Source organism: Hippocampus comes, unplaced genomic scaffold (assembly GCF_001891065.2).
Source record: "Hippocampus comes isolate QL1 unplaced genomic scaffold, H_comes_QL1_v1.1 scaffold270, whole genome shotgun sequence".
NCBI classification, from domain to species: Eukaryota; Metazoa; Chordata; class Actinopteri; order Syngnathiformes; family Syngnathidae; genus Hippocampus; species Hippocampus comes.
The window spans coordinates 674,892-686,364 of NW_017805631.1; the positions used below are offsets into that span (position 1 = coordinate 674,892).

An 11,473-nucleotide genomic window follows, 5' to 3' on the forward strand; every position below is an offset into this window, starting at 1 on the left:
AACTTCGTAAAAGAAATGGCTCTTTGTCTTTGACTTGGTTGGCCACCCCTGGCTGAGAGGAAACGATCCAAGAACTACCATTTTCCACCAATGAAGTACCAATGAAGAGCTGCTCACCATTTTGCCATTAAAAGTACATACCAGGGGTGAGGATATTTTTGATGTTTTCATGGGATTTGTTAGCGGGACAAAACAGTGGCTTTTAGATTTACCTTTCCTCACTGATCTCACTGGCCAGCTCAATGAATTGAATTTAGTTCTGCAGGGTAAGGGTAAAGACGTAGTCAACATGATTAGTTCAGTGAGCACATTTAAAAACAAGCCAAAGCTGATGTCCAACCGGCTGCGGCTTGGTAACCTGTGCAACTTCCCTCACATGCAAGCAGAACTACGTCAAGGGAAAGGTGTGACCCAGCTTTACACTGTACATTATGAGGAGCATGTTCAGAGCATCTCGTCAGAGTTTGAAAGGCGTTTTACTGACTTTGCATCAGCTATATGTGTTATCCATTTGGTGCAAATATTGACGTTGGTGACATTGCCGCCACTTTTCAAGTCAAATCACTTTTCATCTTTGAAAGCCCCACTCTTGAGGATGAGATTCTGAGATTGCAAAATGGCACTGGGATCAAAGCCAGCCCACTGAGGTAGGAAGTGATTTCCTTTTTTCAAACAGAGATCTATAGTCAAACCTCGGTTTTCGAACGTCTCTGTTCTCGTCCAAATCGGTTTTCTACCAAAAATTTTGGGTTTTTTTATGCCTCGGATTACAACCAAAAATCGGTTCTCGACCAAACTGAGCGCACTTGAATGCGCCACTCGATTCCTCTCGACTTCCTTACACGAGGAAGTGACGCTTCCTCGTGTAGACGAAGAAGTGATGCCTCCACATTGTGAGCAGACGTGTTCAAAGATTAAAAAAAAAAGAGCATCCATTGTGCGTCCATTGTGAGCAGATGTGTTCAATAAAAAAAAATTAAAAAAAAGCAGACATATTTGTTGAGATCTACGCAAATTGGACTGTTATTTCTGCATGGCACCAAAGAAAGCAAGTGGATGTAAAGCTGGTGAAAAAAGAGGAAAATAGTGTGCAAAACGATTGGGAAACATGGTTTCGGTTTTCGAACAGCTTTCTGGAACTGATTATGGTCGAAAACCAAGGTTTGACTGTACCTGTTTTGTAGCTTTTTTTTTTCTGTTTGGTTCATATTTGGTTCTATGTAGGAAAGCCAAATGGCTTGGCCCTGGGACTGGCGGGGGGGTCAGATGTTGACACTGGACTGGTAGATCTCCGGAGGTTGGCTCCTTGAAAAGTAATTTACCCCTTGGGACAAAAAAGGTTGGGCACCCCTGACTTATGGGGTGCTGCAAGGGTCAGTTCTTAGACCTCTTTTATTGAGTCTGTATATGTAAGTCTTGGGTTAAAATTTTCTCCAAATTTTAATGTTGACTATCATGGGTATGTAGATGTCAGGCAGATATCAATCAGCTTTTATTGGGAACACTTTTGAACATTCTTTCGGTCCTACTTAAGATAAACACAAGAAAATAACCTGTGCAGTGGGAACATTTATTGCTTAAGATTTGCAGCCCTTTTCTGTGGTCGAACATTTTGGGACTTAATGAAAATGCTACACACCCCTGTTATGTTGTGCCCATTCTCGTCAGCAAAATTTTAATTCTCAATTATTACATTAAGATATTATAAATATTGAGAGTTGCTTACATGACCAATTTGCCCCACCCTTAATCCAACTGATAAATATGTTTTCATTTGTTATTCAGACTTTATACCCCTGTATTGTCAGATATATATAATTAACCAAGAGGCAGTTTAGGCATCGAAAGATACATGTTTTGTGATTAGGTTGAAATTAGTCATATTGGCTGACAAGTCAAACAAAGATAGTTTTGAGAAAGGGAAAAAGTTAGTTCTTTTAGAGCAGCAGGCACGTCTAGTTCTGGGCCTGGAGGGCCACTGTCCTGCCTCCATCTCTCCCAGCTGCAACACACCTGATTCAGATGATCAGATCATCAGCCAGCTCTGAAGCAGCATTAGAATGATCCTGATTATTTGAATCAGGTGTGTTGCTCCTGGGCGAGCTGGAAAACAGGCAGGACAGCAGCCCTTGAGGACCGACTTTTGGACACCCCTGCCTCAGAGCTATTGTCTCCCGTTTGCATGTAACGGGAAAACCTGCTGCTCCCATCCTTGCACCACAGACTGTGTGAGTCACATGACGGCCAGCTGAAAATAAAATACAAACAAATGGTTAGATATCGAACTCACCACTACTCCATTACTATGACTGTAGTGGTAATAGTGGGATACCTGCTTTTTCAAAAACTCCAGAGGCTTGTCTTTGAATGTCTACTGCTGCGCAGCGGGTTTGAAGTGGAATTACTCTTCGCAGCTGAAACTGGAAAAAAAACCCCAGTGGTGCCGATATTCTTCGGCAATAGATATCACAGCTAAAACACGGACGGTAAAGCACCGTTTTGATCAGCTCACTTAAAAAAAAAAATTAATAAATTATATATAAATAATTATAAACAAACACATTGGTAGCTTTCTGGAAGTGAGTTAAAATGTGTGGTGATGCAGGCTGTAAAACGCATGAATCGATGGGAGAATGTGTATCAAAAGTGTATTACACCTTGACTCAAAAATCTTAGGATGGCAGGGTCCATTCTGTCTGGTCCTCACTCACTCGATGGGTATATTTGGACAAACAAGCATTCACGCTCACGCCTATGGACAATATAGTTTGTTCAATGAATCTTAACATGTATTGTTATGGAGTGTGGGAGCAAGCCGGAGTACCTGGAGAAAACCCAGCAAGCAAGCATGTCAAATTTGAAGCCCAAACTTCAGATCTGGGATCCCTTTTCCTGCCAATATACATACGTACAAACATACAGAAGTACAAAATTCAAATGACACACAAACATATTTCATGCCGCTGTGTGTTTTCTATGTGACATACAGTCATTGTTTGTGTGTCTGTGGTGTTTTTGCTGTTAACGCGGTGAAAATCCTGTTAATCGTGAGCCTCGCAGACTTTCTGGTGACTTGCAGACAGACAAAGAAGGGAAAGGAGAACATATCTCCTGAAAAACATTCGAGGAAAGCACAAGCAGAGCCATAAAAGCTTTTTTTTTTTCCTCGACATATACAGAGTACGTCTTAACAGGTTTGTTTTCCTCCTGTGATCATCCCTCCAACATGGGAGCCAATACTTTCACCTGCCTCAATGAGCTCAAAATAAACAGTAAATAAGAGCCCCTTTCCAATAACGACTATCTGATGTTCTCCCGCTACTGCCAGCAACCCATGGCACACATCTGAGGCGTTGGCGAGATAGCACACGTTGCTCCTCTGGATGACAGCAGAAGAGCTGAAATCAGGTGGGGGCGAAAGCATCTCGCTTCTTTTTGTTGTGTTTCAGCACCCTGCGTTGTTTCTTTTTTTTTTTTTTTTTTTATGAGCAAGAATGACCCAGAAAGCACACAAACAGCACAAGAGATTTGCACACTCTTTGTAATAAACAGGAGCTGTTGCTTTATGAGGGTCTCCTGAAACAGCATCATTGAGCTTTTCATCCATTACCATACACTGCAGAAATGTACTCCCCCAGGCCGGTTGTAGCTTTGTTCTGTGTCTTGTTTGATTTGCCTGCCAGGGCTACATTAATGTGGCATATTGTGTTAATGCGCAAATGGGAACAACGCTTGGATTTCAGTTTGAGTCATTCAAATGCTGCGTTTAGAAATTAATTCCCAAAAACATGATAGAAAAAAAAATCACTCAGGACATTGATATTGAGTAATTGTATAACATTAATTATTGAGGGGTTTTTCCCACTTTGTCAGAGCATAAACGATCAAAACGTTCATTTTGATCTGTAACTGCGTTTCATGAGACATAAAGCAAGCTTGTGGTTGGACACGGAGCAAAGAGGTTGGCTTCAGCTCATAAAAGTGTAATGTTTCATAGGAATAAAAAGAAATGTGAGTTGCCAGGTAGAAGAAAAAAAAGAATGACTGTTGTGCATGAGATCACACAAGACTTACCTCAGTAAGCATCAAAAGAATTAACACTAGTCAAAATCCTTTCTTGTGATACCCTCACAGAAACGGTACCCGTGATGGCAAAGAGGAAAAATAATGGCAACAACACCAACATAAACGAGAATGATATGTCTAGTGGTACCTTAATTTACAAGGGATGCAACTCAAGAGTTTTTATAGCTGTCGATTTTTTGGTTATTACTTGTGACTAAATGGCTTTGGTGAACTTCATAACAAGCAGCAAATCGTGAACAATTCTTCAAACAGAGGCCACGTGCTTCCTTCAAGCTGTTTATTGCCATTCCCAGTTGACGTCTAAAAATAAAAGTGTCGTGTCGCAGCATGGTTGAGGACCTAAGTGCAAGGAAGCAGGATGGATTCAAATAACATATTTAGTCTCCAAAAATACAACAAATAGGCAAACAAGGCATACATAATTACAAATACTAAATTAACACAAGGCTAAAAGGGAAGATTCTAAGTCACAAACCCAAATGGGCAATGGATTCAACAAGACATTACAGGGATGACGAACCGACAAGGACCGAAAGCAAACAGGGAACGAAAGATAAACAAACTGACGAGGAACACCTGGACAAGACACAAAGGCTTGGAGGGAGCTGATCGAGTAACACAAGGGATCGCATAAATGGGAACAGCTGTACCAATACCTTAATGATCGAGGCAGGCAGACAAAGGAACACAAGGAAAATATGAAGCTGATTTCTAAATTGACAACCAAAAGATCAAAGACAGACCATGTCGGTACCCTACCACTAAGGGACAGATCCCAGATATCCCAAAATAAGCAAGGTGGGTTGAAGGGGGCCTGGAGGTGGGATCTGGAGGCCAGGCGAGAGGTTCCTGGCGGTGCCAGTCCGGTAGAAGCAGAGAGTGACCACAGGGCACGTGCCACAGGAACAGGAACAGGGACTGGGGCCTGCAGCTGCTGAGGAGTCAGCACAGCTTGCCGTGATAGATGTTGGGGAGCACAAGAAACACGACGGGTCGAGAGTACAGGCACTTGGGGAAAGTGCACTAGAACACACTTGTTGGTCCAAATGAAGTGCAGATGATGGCGGAGAATATAGTGGCTGCGAATTACGTGACAGAGGGCAGTGGTCCCCAACCTTTTTTGTGTCACGGACCAGTTGAGACAAGTACATGCCGTTTGGTTTTTTTTCCATTGCTTTTAAATGACCATTTTTAAAGCACTGGTATTGGCAGCAAAGATAATTATAGAGTAAGAAAACCTTTTATTAACATACATTCTTTTCATTCGTTTCAAAAATGTTTATCTGATCTGATTGGAGGCATTGTATTTCACCCTGTCACGTTTGCGATGTGGTGGTGGACCCCAAAAAGCAGGCAAGAGGGAGGAGCAGGGTGTACTTGACGAGTTGTATTGAAACACAAAGAAAACGAAATCTTAAACAAAACAAAGTCCAAAGTATCAAACCAAAACCATGACTGAAGCAAAAAACTAGAACAGAACCATGACAGAAACAAACATGACAGGACAAGCAAACAAGCAAAAAAAACAATGACCCATCGGAAGGGAGTCCTTTTATACTACTAATAACATAACGACCAACAGCTGCAGGGGGAGCCCTACAGTTCCACCTGTTGGTCACAAACGAAATCATGACACACCCATTATTAACCATGTGCTGCAGTCGATCTAAATAAGTTTATATAACGCAACATACAATTTTACAAAAATTGTAAAAGTATTATTCCTGAATATTTATTTCACTTTCAACCACTCGACATGTTCAGTGGCATCAGTGCTGTACATACACATGTAGTTCTTATTTTTTTCTTTGTATTTTTGCCCTCTATGGACAATAAAAGCGGTATTGTGCTATGACCAAAACATAAATATAAATCTATATAAATAAAACATGAATTGAAATATTTCATATCACACACTTTTTATGCTGTGTCTTTGATTTAAAGATGACAATACGCAAAAATCTACAAAAATTGTAGAAATTGTAACATATGGGGTAACCCATGTGTTACAAACATCGTAGAAATTGCAGCACAAGGGTTACATTACATTTTCATTATCTGTTACGGTATGTTATTACTCTAAAAGCAAGTACAACACTATTGACCGGCATTTTTGTGTCATCATAAGCCAGGAGGCAACCTCCTTCTGTGGATTTTCAAAACAATATATTTTCTTTAATTCATAACTAAGAGTCATTAAATTTGTCATTAATATTGAGGAGGGCAGATGGAAATTTTACTTTTTGTTTGTACGTAAATATTTGAGTCTCTCGAGTGCCTGACCACCCATCGGCCCATTTTTGAAAATGTGTCTCTAAGTGAGCTATTCAACAATCCATTCTCTGTGAATTTACATAATTACCACCACCACATTGAGCTTCCTTGCTCATGATAGTGAAGCTCAGTTCACAGATTTACCATTGTCGCGTGACGGCTGGAAGCCTTGTCATGCTAAAAGCCAAAAGGTAATCAGAGCTGCCAACGACACACAGTTAGCTAACAGTGTTACTGGCATACTGCTTACCAGCAAATACAGTACTCAAAGGTTCTACTAAGTCGATGACGCAGAGGTGTGTGTGTGTGTGTGTGTGTGTGTGTGTGTGTGTGTGTGTGTGTGTGTTTGGGAGAGGGGGATTTGTGTAAAGCGATGTCATGCACGACACAGCTACACTAAATGACAAGTGGCGACATTGCACAAGCGGCATTCTTTTGCAGTCTGGATGCTGTGGGGTGAGCATCTTGGCTTTTTCAGTAGGAAGAGGAGATCTGAAAAGAAATTAAATGATGATGATGATGATGGCTGAAGTCGGCAGCCCTTGGCAGGTCTTGTTTGGGTAATGAAAGCTAGACTCTGAAACAGGGCTATGCCCCCAAATGGCTTGATTTGAAGCAGAATGTAACATGTTACGTGTAGATATTAAGTGTGCTGCAATTCTTCATCCCACATGTATTCACGCCAAATGACTTTTAATGGAGACGCATGGGAAATAGAATTTATTTAAAAATAGCGTTTCTCGAGTCAAACGACTTTAATGATCACATAGCACGGTAATGTCCACAGAGGGCAGATCTAAACTTTATCTGCATCTCTTTTCTTTGATGCCACGTACCTACTCGCCCTAGATAGTGTATAAAAAGATGCCCGCAAATTGCTAGCCCAACAGGAAGCATCCTGTGAACAGTACGACAGCCAACACAGATTTCAGGACACATTCCCCACATATCCCAAAGTGAACAGACAATAGACACCGAAGACAGGGGTCACCAGCATGGTGCCTGCGGGGAGCAGGTAGTCCCCGAGGACCATGAGTCACCCGTGGTCCTGTTTTAGAAATAGGTCGCCTGTGTATGGACATCATGATTTTCTAGGACTACATGTTGTTAAAGCGATCATCTGAAAATGTAAACAGTGGCAAAGATTTATTCACACAAAGTGTGGCATATTGAATATTTATCCGTTTCCTAATGATTGTAACAAATCACTAATATGTTCAATGTCTTCATATCAATTAATATCAATACTGATTACTAGTGTATGATTAAATTTAATTTGACAAAAGATGTTACTTCAGAAGTGTGTTTGAAACGTGTAGTCCTTCACACTAATCAGTTGCCAAGAAGTAACTCTGAGTTTCAAAAGGGTTGCTGACCCCGGACATAAGATCTCACCACAACTCAGACTGCAAACAACAACAGCTAACGTAGCACTAGTGTAAGTAGTTGTTTGAAAATCTTCTCAACTCAACTCAACTCAACTGTATTTATAGAGCACTTTCAAACAGCCATCGCTGCATACAAAGTGCTGTACATGGAGCAATTCAACATATACAACAAACAGTAAAGCAAATCGGTAATAAAGACGGTAGAAAGCACCGAACAGCAAAACCAAGAACAAATCTAAGTCATGCTGAGTCAAATGCCACAGAATACAAGTGAGTTTTGAGGCGGGTTTTGAAGATGGGCAGCGAGGAGGCTTGCCGAATGTTCAGTGGGAGGTCATTCTAGAGAGAGGGACCAGCAACAGAAAAGGCTCGATCCCCTCTGAGCCTCCGTTTCGTTCTTGGTACTTCTAATAATGTCTGGTCCGCAGACCTGAGGTGCCGGGCAGGTGTGTAGGGGCGGATGAGCTCAGAAAGGTAAGGTGGCGCGAGGTCATTTAGAGATTTGAAAACAAATAAGAGGATCTTGAAAATATCTCTAAAATGTATGGGGAGCCAGTGAAGGGATGCCAGAGTAGGAGTTATGTGCTCCCTCTTACGAGTACCAGTCAAGAGGCGAGCAGCGGCATTCTGGACCAGCTGGAGACGCTTAATGGAGGACTGGCTGACTCCAAAGTAAAGGGAATTGCAGTAGTCGAGCCGGGATGTGACAAAGGCATGAATTACTGTCTCAAAGTGTTCATGAGAGAGGAGAGGTTTTACTTTGGCCAGCGGTCTAAGGTGAAAGAAGCTGGATTTAACAACGGCACCAATTTGCCGGTCAAGTTTGAAATCACTGTCCAGTTTAAGTAATAGCTTTAAACTTTTTTTTTTTTGCCTCACCTACCATCCAACCAAGTTTGTGGTGTTCCACAGGTAATTTGCGTAGCTTGTTTCAGACTCACCATACTTATACTATTAGTCGAGTGAACAGTCCTGCGACTTCACTATACTAATATATGCAAATAAAGACATTTATCAGCATAGTTTTACATAAGAAAAGGACCATCTATCTTTTTTTTTAAACGATTTTCTCCCAACACAAATGTCATAAAAAGTCAGAATTTGACTGTTATTGTGGTTAACACTTGCACTCTGTGGCGGAGAGCCATTTTCAAAATAAATAAAAAAAACAAATAAATAATTTAAAAGTATGACAAAAGAGCAAGTAGGTATGTGGAGCTGTGATGGGAAATTCTTGCTGAGAGCAAACACTTTAGATGTGAAAAAAAAAATAATCACAGGTTCTCGACATATCTCACATTAATACATTCTCACATAAATAGTGCGAAATTATTCAAGAACAGTCGGCAAAATGACTTTATTACTATTGACGGGGTATATTTAAGGCATTCCAATGTATGAAATTGAAATAGAAATTGTAGCAACTTCTCAATTGTGGCATCTCCTTCAGCTGGCATGGCGCTGAAATACTTTCACTGGTACTCAAATTTGATTTTAAATCCAGCCCGGTATTCCTTCACTCAAGGACTGCCGCTACTGCCAACATTCAGCCACAGAGGTTCCTGTCACAAGTTTGTTTATGACCAAACAGGTAACGCCACTGCTCTCCTGCTGCATTCTCATCAATAAAACACAAGCGCATTTCCTCCCTGGCAGAGAGCCATCTCTCAACATTGACGACCGCATTAAACTGTCTTGATCCAACACCTGTTACCTCGACACTTAAAATGGCCTTTTTTAAGAAGTCATGCGGGACAACAAAGTGGATTTTCCGGAACCACTGGACTTCAGCCCACTTAATTTAAGCACAGCAATCGTCTATTCTTATTTCTGCAAACCATGCACTGAGGGCCGATGTGGCGCCATTGATGTGCCTCTCTGACAGAACTTAAAACAGCCTGATTTCCATCCCGCCTGTTTCATTTCAAATCCCCTGGCACCGGCAAACCGAGTTGCCGCTGTTTTTACTGTCCTCCAAAAGGTCACCTCATGATTTCTGACTCTGAAAAGACTTTTGCTTTCGAAAAATAGATTGTACAGTTCAATCCAAAGCCTACAAGGATCACCTTCTCTAATATAAAGATGCTTTCTACAGGACTGTTCGAACTACTACTCACCAATCATACAGTTTGGCTCTGGAAACTATAACCAACTCCAGGACACCTACAACCCTTGAGAGGATAAGCGGTCGAGAGAATGGATGGATGGACTGTCGACTCTTTAAAAAAAATAGATTTTCCTATTGATTATTCCATCAAATAATTGGGTAATTGGATGGATTAGCATAATTTCAGACAGTCAAGTAAATTACCTTCATGTAAATCAAATGGGTAACGGTATGGAAGGTTTATGATTTGTACTATTTGAAGACTATATTATTTACCGTGTGGATTATCGGCATATTATATACAGTGCCCTATTGTCATATTATAGGTACTGTCCATGCCTGGTGTTTAATGTGTTCCACGTATGTAACAACAGCCATAATGGATTTGTGTCACATGAAATGTATAGATAAAGAGACGGTCACATAAATCAGCTGAGGCTTTAAATCAGCACTTGGACATGCAGTCTAAACCCGGCCTAATAAGTGAAACACAGTGGTGCAACAATTCAGAGCAACATATGTCATATGTTATAATAATCAAAATGCTACTGTATCAATTCTGACAGTTGTCAAAATGCCTGTTGTGGAAATCATATTTTCCACAACAGTAACAAGAGCAGAGAAGTGCTTCCGAAATTTTGCACCAATATTCAAATTTAACCATCCATCCATTTTCTAATCCGCTTATCCTCATGAGGGTCGCGAGCGTGCTGGAGCCTGTCCCAGTTGTCTTCAGGCAGGAGGCAGAGGACATCCTGAACTGGTTGCCAGCCAATCACAGGGCACACACAGACGTAAACCAATCACACCAAGGGACAATTTAGAGTGTTTCATTAACCTCCCATGCTTGTTTTTGGAACGTGGGAGGAAACCGGAGTACCCGGGGAAACCCACGCAGGCCCGGGTAGAGCATGCAAACTCCACACAGGAAGGCCGGAGCCAGAAACCTTGCACCTCTGCACTGTGAGGCGGCCGTGCTAACCCAGGGGTGCTCATTACGTCGATCGCGATCGACCAGTGGATCACGAACTGGTCCCAAGTCGATCGCAAGGGGTATAGAGGACACAAAAAACAATGTTTCGATCTTCGGTCCAAAAAGTTTGGGCACCCCTGTGCTAACCAGTCGACCACCGCGCCACCTCTAAAGGGGTGTTCACACGGCAACATTTGCTCCTGTGCTACGCCGGTGCTGCGCCAGTAGAGTGTTCACACGTGCAAAGTTACACCGGTGTAGCCCCTGAAAACAGCTTACTCGAGAGCCAATTTAACCCACCTCAGGGAGGTGGTTTAAAAATTTGCTCCGGAGAAAATGCTCGTTTGCGGCGGGGGGAGTAGCCTCGCTACACATGAGAAGAGTTGATTACCGTACGTACGGCTAGAATGGGTTGCTTTCGTGCTCTGTTGTACTTCGTCATCTGCTTGTCTAATAACGACACAAGACATGATGGCTGGCAATAACAGTAGAATGGCAACTGGCAATAACAGTAGCAAGCGGCATCTTGCCTCTTGGGTTATACCAGTGGTGTCAAACATACGGCCCGCGGGCCGGAACCGGCCCACAAGGAGGTTTGATCAGGCCCGCAGGATAATTTAAAAGTGAAAAAATGCATAAAAGACA

General features: G+C 41.9%; 1 long non-coding RNA gene across 1 annotated transcript in view; it reads left to right on the forward strand.

Moving 5' to 3' along the window:
* LOC109522804 (uncharacterized) overlaps positions 1 to 11,473 on the forward strand; it is an 18,160-nt gene that overhangs the window by 2,543 nt on the left and 4,144 nt on the right. The window contains exon 2 of the long non-coding RNA XR_002169624.1: positions 3,650 to 3,653. This is a non-coding gene — a long non-coding RNA (uncharacterized LOC109522804). The remainder of the gene's footprint in view (positions 1 to 3,649; positions 3,654 to 11,473) is intronic.